This window comes from Cyprinus carpio, chromosome A18 (assembly GCF_018340385.1).
Source record: "Cyprinus carpio isolate SPL01 chromosome A18, ASM1834038v1, whole genome shotgun sequence".
In the NCBI taxonomy this organism is placed as follows: Eukaryota; Metazoa; Chordata; class Actinopteri; order Cypriniformes; family Cyprinidae; genus Cyprinus; species Cyprinus carpio.
Genome location: NC_056589.1, coordinates 6,470,890 through 6,483,217, shown reverse-complemented (window position 1 = coordinate 6,483,217; position 12,328 = coordinate 6,470,890). Strand labels below are relative to the sequence as shown.

Sequence of the window (12,328 nt, the reverse complement as noted above, 5' to 3'; positions counted from 1 at the left end):
AGACATGGAGGTACAGTCTTTATTCTGTAGATCTAGTGCTCAGCATGAAAGCAGGACAGTGAGACATGCAAGTGAAAACTAGATTTGTACGTTTTCTGAAGAAAATGTGAGTGGTGTTTGTCTGTGGAAAGGTTGCTGCCATAATGCTAGGATGTTCCAGGGGGTCAAAAGAACTGTCTGCCAAGTCTCTATGATATTCTGGTCATGTACATTAACCTTAAAACTTTAATTTCAATTCACTTCAATCACTTAAAAAAAAAAAAATTAAAAAAAAAAAGAAAAAGAAAGAAAGAAAGAAAGAAAGAAAGAAAGAAAGAAAGAAAAAGGAAAAATAAAAAAAAAATACAAATATCTCTCTTTGTATTCACTTCATGTTGCTATATATATATATATATACACACACAAGATTAAATTGCTGATTCATAAATATAATTATGTTTTTTGGGAGTCACACTACAAGACATTTTACAACATACAAGGTCAAATTATCTATTTTAAGAAACAGCAGTGGTCCTCTCTATGAAACAATGTTGTTTTCGTCAACGATGACGATAACGAAATGATTTCGTTGACGCACCTTTTTTTATGACGATAACACGACGATGACTAGCTAAAATGGCTCTAATGTGACTAAAACATGACGAGACGTTTTCGTTGACGAGACGAGACGGAACGAAAATGATTATAAGTCTGACGTTAACAATGCATGTCATTTCTGCCTATTTTGCGTGAAATCTGCCGCTTCCTATCCTTGTTTTGGGTACGCCCACCACCCGGCTGCCGCTATGCCGCGCACCAGATTCCACACAACAACACACCTGCGGCTAGTCACTCGCCACACATCTTTGAAGGACCATGGCGGCGACGCCAATAAACAGGCTTGGTGGTCGGAAACGACAAGATGATTTATGGACGTACTTTCAGTATAATTCATCAGAAAGAAAAACGGAATGCATAGTATTGGGAGACGACGGAAAATGTGGCCACAAACTAGGTGGGAAGAATACCACCAACCTCAAGCGGCACCTGAAGGCTCATCACGCTGATATTTTTTCGAAGTTAACTAATAAGTCACGCTTTTAACATATCATATAGATTCAATTTTACTCGACAATCGGCTTGTGACACATTTATGAATTGCAACACTCGTTACAACCTGTCAAACCTAAGTCCATTTCCAATACTTTTTAACCTAAATTAATTTGTTAAAGACTACTTTTTTGTTTTTTACTAAAATTGACTAAAACTTGACTAAAACCTTTTTGTGTTTTCGTCGACTAAAACTTGATTAAAACCTTTTTGTGTTTTCGTCGACTAAAACTTGACTAAAACCTTTTTGTGTTTTCGTCGACCTTTGATTAAAACCTTTTGTGTTTTCGTCGACTAAACTTGATTAAAAACCTTTTTGTGTTTTCGTCGAAAAACTTGATTTTTTGTGTTTTCGTCGACTAAAACTTGATTAAAACCTTTTTGTGTTTTCGTCGACTAAAACTTGACTAAAACCTTTTTGTGTTTTCGTCGACTAAAACTTGACTAAAACCTTTTTGTGTTTTCGTCGACTAAAACTTGATTAAAACCTTTTTGTGTTTTCGTCGACTAAAACTTGACTAAAACCTTTTTGTGTTTTCGTCGACTAAAACTTGATTAAAACCTTTTTGCGTTTTCGTCGACTAAAACTTGATTAAAACCTTTTTTGTTTTTCGTCGACCTAAAAACTTGACTAAAAAACTATCAAGTTTATAAGTGACTAAAATGTGACTAAAACTAAAAAGCATTTTTGTCCAAAAGACTAAGACTAAAACTAAAAGGGCTGCCAAAAACAACACTACTATGAAATAATTTCCTGTTTTATGCTTTTTTTCCCCTGCATCATTTCTGCACATTAGTTGTACCACATAATTTTCCTGGGCAAACAATTGTTTTTCAAATATTTATAATAATTTAACAAGGCTTTTTTATTCATTAAGTTATCAGACAGTTTATGCCTGAAATAAATAAATAAATAAAAATCAGCCATTAATAATGTTTATCATAAAAGAGGTGTATTCAAGACACTAAGAGTTTGAATTTAACTTTTAATGTATTTTTGAAATAAATTAATAGATCCGAAGGGAAAAAAAAAGTGTCATGTCAGTGATTACAACAGATTTGACATTTGAAAGGGCTGAATGGTCAAATGAAGATTAATGTTTTACCATGTTTTTATTAAAGTACTACCCTATTTTTGCATGGCACACACTATGGCCTGGCTTCACAGACAGAGCTTAGGTTAAGCCAGGATTAGGCCATAGTTCACAAACGTGCCTTTGGGAAATAACATTACTCATGTGCATCTTGAGACAAAACAATAGCACTGACATACTTTAAGATCAGTCAGTTTTTTTTTTCTTTTTTTTCTTTTTTTCAGTTAAAACAGCCCAGACACGCATTTTAGTCTGTGACGAGGCTTAAGCCTTGTCTGTGAAACTGGGGGCAAGACTTTTAACCATTCCACAATTCCAGGTCTTTGTAAATCTAAAATCAACAAGCATCATTACAGGGGAAAGAATACTGTAAATTTTCTCTTATGAGAGAAATTGCACTTCATCATTGGTGCGTAAAGCTAAATATTTAAGTTTCAAATTAAGCCAGTGTATACACACTCTGCCTTCCAGCCAATTGCAGCAATGGAGGAACAAACTCAACAGGAATCTTGTACACACACAGAATAATTTCCATTCCGCCTTAAATGTAGGGCAAAGTTCTAGCTCGATCCAGCCAAAGAGTTTGTTCTAAAGTGTTGACTGTGGAGAGTTCTGAGTCTCACAGCTAGGTGCTGTTGTTTTCGGCGTGCTGAAAGCTTCTCAATATCACATTATTCTTTCATAGCTCACCTTAGCGCTGCGACTTGTAACTCATCTGGAAGCTCAGATCACCTAACCAAGATAAGAAGCACTTTGTTCCAAACATTGGATCTTACTGTCCTTTCCAACGCACTACAAACGGCCTTTAATAGACCCAAAACACAGATATACAATTGATGACACATTTCCTCTTGCCTGACCTGTGATAAGATGGATTACATTGTTGCCTCATAAATCCATCACCATGCTATCGTTGGTTTTATGATGAGGTGGTGCATTCATAGTTCTATGACATAACATACAGTAGTCCTGCGGTGGTTCTTGTTTTTAATATTCCCAATGTGAATATGTCTTCCCTGGATGCCTGTCTGTGTGCCTGAGAGGATGCACTACTCTTCAAACAACATGAAAGCAGATGGTGGCACAGGGACAAACGCTGTCCCTTAGCAGAGGTGAAGTGACATCACACGGTCTCAGGTGAGAGGCCATATGTTAGGCTGTGAAATGTTTGCACAGGCCAGCCTGAAGAGGTCCGTTCTCGTTCTGCAGCGGAGGAAATTAAGCGTTATTAGAATAGGGCACAGGTCAGCAACCTAGACGTGTCTAACACAGACACATGCAGACTTCACAAAATCTGACGGTCGATGGCCCTCGACTTTAGCCCATTCATGGATGGACACCCTATTTCTTTTTTCAATAAGACCCAGGGCTACTCCAGCTACTAGCTATCTCTCTGAAAAAAAAAAAAAAAATTAAGGAAATTATTTAAATTGCTATGAATTTATTTGTTTTATGTATTTTTAAAGCTTATATCCAAGTCAGATCATGTTTTTAGTATTGTATTTAAATTTGTAATTTATATTTTTTATTATGCTAACCACTTGTAGCAATACCATAGGTTTCTCAGGGATACTTTCAATGATTAAACAGATAGTTCACCTAAAATATTTAATTTACTCATCCGAGAGGCAGTTTATTCATTCATGGGAACAGATTTGAAGAAATTTAGCATGACATTACTTGCTCTCTCCTCTGCAGTGAATGGGTGCCGTCAGAATGAGAATCCAAACAGCTGCTAAAAACATCACAATAATCCACAAGTAATTGGCATGACTTCAGTTCACCAATCAATGTCTTGTGAAGTGAAAAGCTGCATGTTTTGACATGAAAACTAATTTCCAGCTCTATATATAACATTCATTTGTCCAGTGGAAAAGTCGTCTCGTCTGAATAAAGAGAGAAATATGCACAGATCAAGTCCTGTAAACTAATATGTCAGAAATACTTGTGGATTATTGGGATGTTTTTACCAGCTGTTTGGACTCTCATTCTGACGGCACCCATTCACTGCAGAGGTTAGCAAGTGATGTAATGCTAAATTTCTCTAAATCTGTTCTGATGAAGAAACAAACTCACCTACATTTCACCATGGATGGCCTAAGGGTGCGTAAAGTTCATTTTCAAAACACAAATCATTTTCAAAACCTATTTTCTTTGAAAGTCCATGAGGGCTAAATGATATATTATAAATATATAGGAAATATTTAATATATATATATATATATATATATATATATATATATATATATATATATATATATATATATATATACACATATACATATATAAGTTTTTACTTTTAAAAAAAAGTAAAAACTTATTTATACATATATAAATTCAATATTATATCTAAATTATATATATAATTTTCAAACATAAATGAATATGGACATTTTGTAATGCATTTTGGGGTCCAATTAAAACTTTTAGAATTCAATTATTCATTTTTTTTTTAAAAAATGTAGAGTGACTGAGCTTTCTGAAATTTCTCATATGAGTAATCAAGACAATCAGACATTTACATCTGCGTCATACTAGTGAAGAGAAGCTTGTGAGATTTACAACATATCTTCCCATCTTTTCTGGTTGTTCCAACGCCCCTGTCTAGCAGTTGTGGTGCTCAGTACGTATTCATTCAATGATCTCACTTCCTGCTTTTCCCCCCATGATTTCCCCATTCATCTCTCACTGTATCTATAAAAAAAATCTGAAAGAATCTCAACAATTCAAGTGCATTATCAGATAAGTGTTCCTTCTAACTAAAATGTGACATCACAATGTAGTCTAATCTAGTTCTTTAAAGCAGTTGTTTATCCTTTAATGTTTCCACAGAAGCACTCTAACCACACTAAGTTCCGCAGTAAACTCACAAGTGTCCAGGAAGAAAGTCTTTTCTGTAACACACAAACCAATACATGAAGCCTTCTAAATTTACACACAGGAGTTACACACTGTTTTAGGGAACTTATTTTTTTAAATATTAAAATAATTTTTCTTATCCAGATATGCAGAGACAACTATAAGTATGGAATTTCTAAGTCGATTCCTCTGAAAAAGTGTAAACACTGTGACTCTGTGCTGCTATCAAAACATTGCTCTGTTCATTTAAGAATCCCAACTAGCCCGACACAGCAACATTGATTGCATCAATGGTGTGGGCTTGAGTGGACTCTCTTCTTGTTTAACCAATGACAGAGGGAGGGAGTGTTCAGAATCCTGTTTGCAGAGAGTTTTGAATGGCTGAACAGGAGAGGTCATGTGGAAAGTCCTTATATGGAAACTGTGGACACAGACTTCCTCATTAAGAACAATCCAGATTTGCAAGCTTATAATGAGAATAATAAAACATTTGCTTGCATTCACTCTTGTTGTGAAATTATTAGAAATTTACCATGAGAACCATGACTGCTCACATAAAGGTCAACGACACACTGTATAAGACTGTCAACAATAAAAAAAATACAAAAATAAAAATTTAAATAACATACACCACATAACATTTTACAATCAAATACCACATTAAATGTACACCTCCTTAATAGTGGTGATCTCTATATTGGCCCTATTTTCTGATTTATATATCATGGTATTTCTAAGAAATTATATATATAATATATATATATCACATATACATATAAATTCAATATTCTAATCTTTTTAATAGATTTTTTAACAAGTCTTTTTTTTTTTATTGTAGTAGTGGTATATGTCTTATTTTTTCTTCTTGTCCATGGCATGTTTGACTTCATGCTCTCAAATTATCAAAAAAAAATTTCAATTCAAAAATTTAAAAATTTGCATCAGGGAACAAGTTTATCAAGTCTCTGTTTGTAGGAACTTTATTTTTCTTCTTGTCCAGACCCTGGTCATTTCTAGGCTGGACTACAGAAATGCTCTTCTGGCTGGACTTCCTTCATTTGCAATCAAATCTCTTCAAATGATTCAGAATGCAGCTGCACGACTGATCTTCAATGAGCCCAAAAGGGCATCCACATCACACCTCTCTGTATTCCCTGCACTGGTTACCGCTTGCCATGTAGGAACTTTCATCTTTTCTTCTACATCCAGAAGCCTGAGATCTACAAGTGAGTGACGCCTCGTGGTACCATCACAGAGAATTTTCAGTTCAACTAACAATTATTTTGGCTGGATTAATCGAGTTTATCCTTCATTTGTAGGACAAATCTATCATTGAATTCAGAATGCAGCTGCACGACTGAGGAACTTTTATTTTTCTGGACCCTGGTCATTTCTAGGCTGGACTACAGAAATGCTCTTCTGGCTGGACTTCCTTCATTTGCAATCAAATCTCTTCAAATGATTCAGAATGCAGCTGCACGACTGATCTTCAATGAGCCCAAAAGGGCCCACATCACACCTCTCTTTATCTCCCTGCACTGGTTACCGCTTGCCGCTCGCATCAAGGTGATGCCTCAGCACCCTCCTTCTTCCACTCACTCTAATGAATCTACATCCCCTCCAGAAGCCTGAAATATACAAGTGAGTGATGCCTCGTGGTACCATCACAGAGAGGCACAAAATCACTTTCCAGTAGGGCTGTCACTAACAATTATTTTGGTAATCAAGTAATCGGTCAATTATTCTGATGATTAATCGAGTAATCAGATAATTATATATATATATATATATATATATATAGTATATATATATAATATATATATATATATATATATATATATATATATATATATATATATATCTATATATATATATATATATATATATATATATATATATATATATATATATATATATATATATATTTGTTTTTTTGTTTGTTTGTATCAAAAGTATCAAAAGCAAGTAATCATATGGTTTTATTGAACAAGACTGGTCAAATAAATAATGTATTATAAACAACAGAGCTAACATACATTATGAATAACAAATGCCTGCAGAAGTGCCAACGGCCTAACAATTTTTTTATACACTTCACTGCGCAATCTAATCATTGTTTAATATTGACTAAACATTTCATTTAAATGTCCACTTAATTTTTATTATTTAGTAATTTCTTTATGAAAGAAATGCTACAGCCACTGTAATTTCTTGAATATGTGGACATCAAAACGTGTAAACTCAGTGCGAGGGTTGGCGATGAACTTTCGATGAACAAATCTGATCAAATGGCGCAAGTTGCATTCTTAGTTGAATGTTATAATAAACCCAAACTCAAAACAATATGCAGAGATGGAGTTTGAGATGCTCCACACATGTAAATGATAACAGTTTGTGTGGAGCAGCATTTACTGTGAACGGTTCCGCTCTGAGATGCACGTGCGTAAACTATAGTACATACATGTAATATATGCATCGCATATATTTATTTAATTGAATCGTAGTGCTTATGAATTCTCAATTCTCATTGTGCTTTATTATGATTTTAAAATGGGTTTAATATATCATGCAGCCTTGAAAAACGGTCTAATAATGCTTTTCATGGATTCTTGTCCATGGAATGTGCCACTTTCGGTATTTTGAGGGTTACTCAACATGTGCAAAATGCAATCGAGTACTCAGATTGAATCGAGGAATCGTGACAGTCCTATATTTCCAGAACATTTCCATTCACTGTTCCTGGCTGGTGGAATGATCTTCCCACCCCCATCCGAAATGCTGAATCCAATAAATGTAAATGTATTTTTGCATAATAAATTAGATAAAATTGGGGTCATGTAACTGTGCAGTAATTTGTAAATGAAGACTGATGTCTTGTCTCAAAGCAAAATTTTGTTGGGTAAATACCTACTAATGCACTATGATGTCTGTACGGTACTGTCCCTCCAGTGTGGCTATGCAAAGGCTACATGGTAAAGGGTCAGACATGGGATGGCGAATTTTCTAAACAAAACCAGCACATTCGCCACTCACAGCTAAAGCACCATGACCTCAATTTGAGACTGACGTCACATTTCCTTCATCTCTGTGACATCATAACTGGAGCTTTAACACTATAGATTATCTAGATCACTTTAAAACCAGAACCCTTGAGCAGTTCGCTCTAAAACACTCGCTGATGTCTACGATGTGTTGAGCCAATGTGGGGCAGAGCACGCTGTGAGCCTTGAGCCTCAAAGACAATTCAGATCAAGTTGCAAACTCTGTGAGCTTCTAAAAATAGCGTGGTAGGATATCACGCTCACAGCACTAGCTAATGGCCTGTGTGGCCAGTGGGCTAAAGAGCAGCCAAACACTGCCAGAATACACTTCACACATTCTCTCTCTCCGCTCACACTGCTGACTACTACTGATGGACTGTCAGGTTCTTATGATGGCAAAAAATTTGGGCAAAGACATGTTTAATTGAAATAGACCTCTGTGCCAAAACTATCAGAAGAAAACGCAAGATTATCAGCTCTGTCTGATCTGGGGTCAGCTCATAGTATCACTATCTCTCCCTCTATCACACACACCACTAACTTAATCAGCTTGCGTCACTGAGGCCCTGGAGATCTGACAGGAAAAAGAGAATTAGGGGAACATGGGTAGCACCTTCAGTGAGGGGTTTGAATGGGATGCAAACTTTTATTCAAATATAAAGAATGAAGCCAATTTTTTCCTTAATACATATTCCTGATTCAGTGACGCACATTATTTCAAATTTAAAAAGAATAAAAACATATATATTTTTCTCTGCCTCTAAAACAACTAACCTTTTAATGTGATGTCATCAAGCCCCAAGTCTTACAATCCAATCAATTCACAATAGATTAAATCTAGACCCACAGTGCACTTTTCTCATCAAAATGTCTCATTTTAAAATTTAAAGAAACGTTTTAACCCAAAAGTTAATATTTTTCTGACCGTTTGTTCATGAACTCACACTGTTCCAATCCTGTGTGACTGTCTTCACTCTAAAAAAAAATTAAATAAAGCTCATTGAAGAACCTTAAACATTCATGGAATCTTCCCATTGGTCAAAAGGTTCTTTACACACCAAAAATTTTATTAAAACCATTAAAATGTAATCTTTAGTTTTAAAAAAATGGTTCTTTTAAGAACTGCTCACTGAAAGGGTATTTGGGGAACCAAAAATTGTTTTTCTATGGTATCAATGAGAGGGGAAAGAACCCTTTTGGAACCTTTATTTTTAGGAATGTTTCTTCCATATAACACAGAAGATATTTTACAGAAGTCCCAGGAACTCATTTCCACACAATGAAAGTGTATGAGGGTTTTAATATGCCTTATTTTGAGGTTCGCAAGTTTCCGACAAAGCTATCATGTATAGCTTATGAATTGGAATGTAATTGGAATTTAGTTAGGATGTAATTGGAATGAGTAATTAGATGTAATTGGAACCGTAGTGCACAGGCTATGTTTACAATAATGTGTTTTCATTTTAAAACACATAACTTCTGCTACAGTTACGTCTGTCGTTTACACTTCTCCGACATTTTTGACCCTCGAAAAATGGAGACTTTCAAAAATGCTGCAGACCCCGTTTTAGTTTGAAAACTCCGGGGTGTCGTTTCAGTGTAAACGGACCAAAACTAAGACTTTTTAAAACGATGGCGTGGCTGCCCACATTGGATCTGCGTATCCTTGACGACCTTGTAAACAATAACATCATGTGACGTGACATGCGTTTTCGGTTGTGTAGTGTGGACAGAGATTTTTTCTAAACCGCAGTGAAAACGCAAGTGTAGACGAGGATCGCTTTCTTTTTAAAACACTGTTTTAAAACGAAAACGCACTAGTGTAAACAGGGCCTTAGTTTTATATTGTTGTGTTTGGAGCTTGACAAGGCCCCATCCAGTTCTGCAGAATATTGTGTATATAATATATAATCTTGTTCCAAAGTTGACCATGGTTGAATTATTCCTTCAAGACCATTAGTTGTCATGCCAAGTCATGCTAACATTAAAAAAGCTTGCGGTCAGAATAAATATGACTACATCAGGCTTTTGTAGATTCTTCAATAAATCAATCATGTGATAATATACTGAGGTTTAATTATGGTACAATGACACCAAAAGGCATTTGGATCATTTATTTCACCCCAATAGATACAAAATATGTAATTAAATATGTAATTAACTACACTTTACTAAATATGTTTAGAAACCCACACAACTTTCTTTCTTCCATGAAACATGTCCTGGCCACTCTTTTCAATATAATGAATGTGAATTAGAACTAGGGCTGTCAAGAGCCAAAATTACAACAACAACAAAAAAAAAATTACAAAAAAATTAAAAAAAAAAAACGGATTAAGCTCTTCTTGGCACGTTCACTAGAGAAAATGTATGGTTCATGAATGAAATCATCATCTTTTCAATCAACGTGTTGATCCGTTTTATAAAACCAGATTGAATGATGGTTCTTGATTCCAACTCATTGACTTAATGATCCAATCACAGCGGTTAACAGCTCATTGGAGTTAAATTTCAGTCTGTTCCTTACACAAAGCTGTAATATGGCTTTGGAATATCATATGAATCACTTTTTTGATCCATTGGCCTCCTTTTTGAAGCTTGAAAGCTTTAATCCCCATTCATAGCAACTGCACAAAAAGGAACAACCTGTACATTACTCTAAAATTCTCCTTTATTGTTCCACGGAGAAAGCAAGTCATACAGGTTTGGAACGACATCAGGTTAAGTAAATGATGACAAGAGAGAACCTTTCATTTAACTAAGAACATGTTCCACTAATGTTTGACAATCAAACAGTGTATTTTATCATGCAAAACATGCCGAACACACTTCCTGTAATGTTTTGCTTACAAACTGTGCTTTTGCTATCTTTGTTTACAGTAAATGCCTCTTGGTTTGATATTTTTATGTGATGCAAGGACATTCAGACATTCAAGTATGGCTTAAGTGGAGCCACTGTAAGTGTGCACAACACTCCTTTGCACAATATTCAAAATTAAAAGAGAAACTAATTTCTAGTATGCATGCTCTGACAGGTTGCAGCACACTTTTGAAAGAAACATTTTTTAATAAAAATTAACTGAATGCTGACGGTATAACTACAGACTTCATGAACGTGATGGTGAGCAGCGGCCACATTCACCGTCACATTCTTCAAGTGCCTGCCTCTTTCTGCCAATCAGTCGCGACATTGTAACAGCCTAGCTGGTTTCCCTCAACCCAGACCTTCAAACGACTATCAAAACGCCCTAACTCACTCTTAAGCAGCAGCTACAAGTCTTTCCTGGCTTTTCGTGTCTTTTTACGGTCACATGGAGACGGGCCCGACGTTACTCCGAGCCTATCGTCAGCTCATTAGCATCCATTGCATTGAAGAGAAGCAGTTAGCAAGCGAGGCTAACTCCAGGATCCCCTACAGCTGCTGCTGTGACTGCGAGTTCTGCGCCGGAGCGCTACACTACTTACGCGCCGCGATACATACAGCCAGCTGACGGTCTGATGCTTTGGCGTTTAGTACGCGCCGCGCTGTCACGGCATTCTACGCCGAGCTTGTGTGGGTGCGTGTGCGCGGAGCTTTCCTACCCCATTCCGCCGTGTGTCTGCGAGCGGAGGCCGATGTCAAGAGTGACGGCCAGCCGACATCACCCGAGGTGTCCGCCGCCACTGCGCAAGATCCTGCCCGGCTGTGTTAAGCGACCAGTGCGATTCCCCGAAGTAAAGCCGCTGGTAAAATATCAGACGCTTCAAAATGTTGTTTCGCTTCGGCTCCGAGCGCAAGACGAGTCCCGGGGAAGACGGCAGATCATGACTCCGCTGTTGGGGACGCTGTCTGCATATTCCAGCCCGTAGTGTAGAGGTAGCAGAAGGCGCTCAGACAGACAGCCGCTCTCGCGCTCATTACTCAACTCACTGTACACACATTTGAGTGACACACACGCTCTCTCTCTCTCTTGCTCGCTCACTCACTCACTCACTCACTCACCCAGAGCTATATGAGGACTGTTTCCTGCTGTTTCAATGAGCTCCTCTCATATTTGATCATAATCATACAACATTATCTAATTAGCACTCGTTTTTTTAATGAAAATTGTTCACAATATCATAGATCTTTAAATATCATTATACAGTTTCTAATGTTTACAAAGGGCTTTACTGAGAAAATATATATATATATATATATATATATATATATATATATATATATATATATATAATGCTTTTAAAGTGCTTAATAATAAATTAAAT

The 12,328-nt window shown here is 36.3% G+C and overlaps 1 protein-coding gene across 4 annotated transcripts in view; it reads right to left on the bottom strand.

The window, feature by feature from the left end:
- The window catches only part of LOC109113403 (B-cell CLL/lymphoma 9-like protein), a 48,502-nt gene extending 36,423 nt beyond the window's left edge, over window positions 1–12,079 (bottom strand). Inside the window, exon 1 of one of the 4 annotated variants that reach the window (XM_042774913.1) lies at window positions 11,666–12,079. The gene's annotated coding sequence lies outside the window, so the exon portion shown is untranslated. The remainder of the gene's footprint in view (window positions 1–11,665) is intronic. The other 3 variants (XM_042774911.1, XM_042774912.1, XM_042774910.1) reach the window with 3 other exon arrangements.
- Window positions 12,080–12,328: the final 249 nt, after the last annotated feature.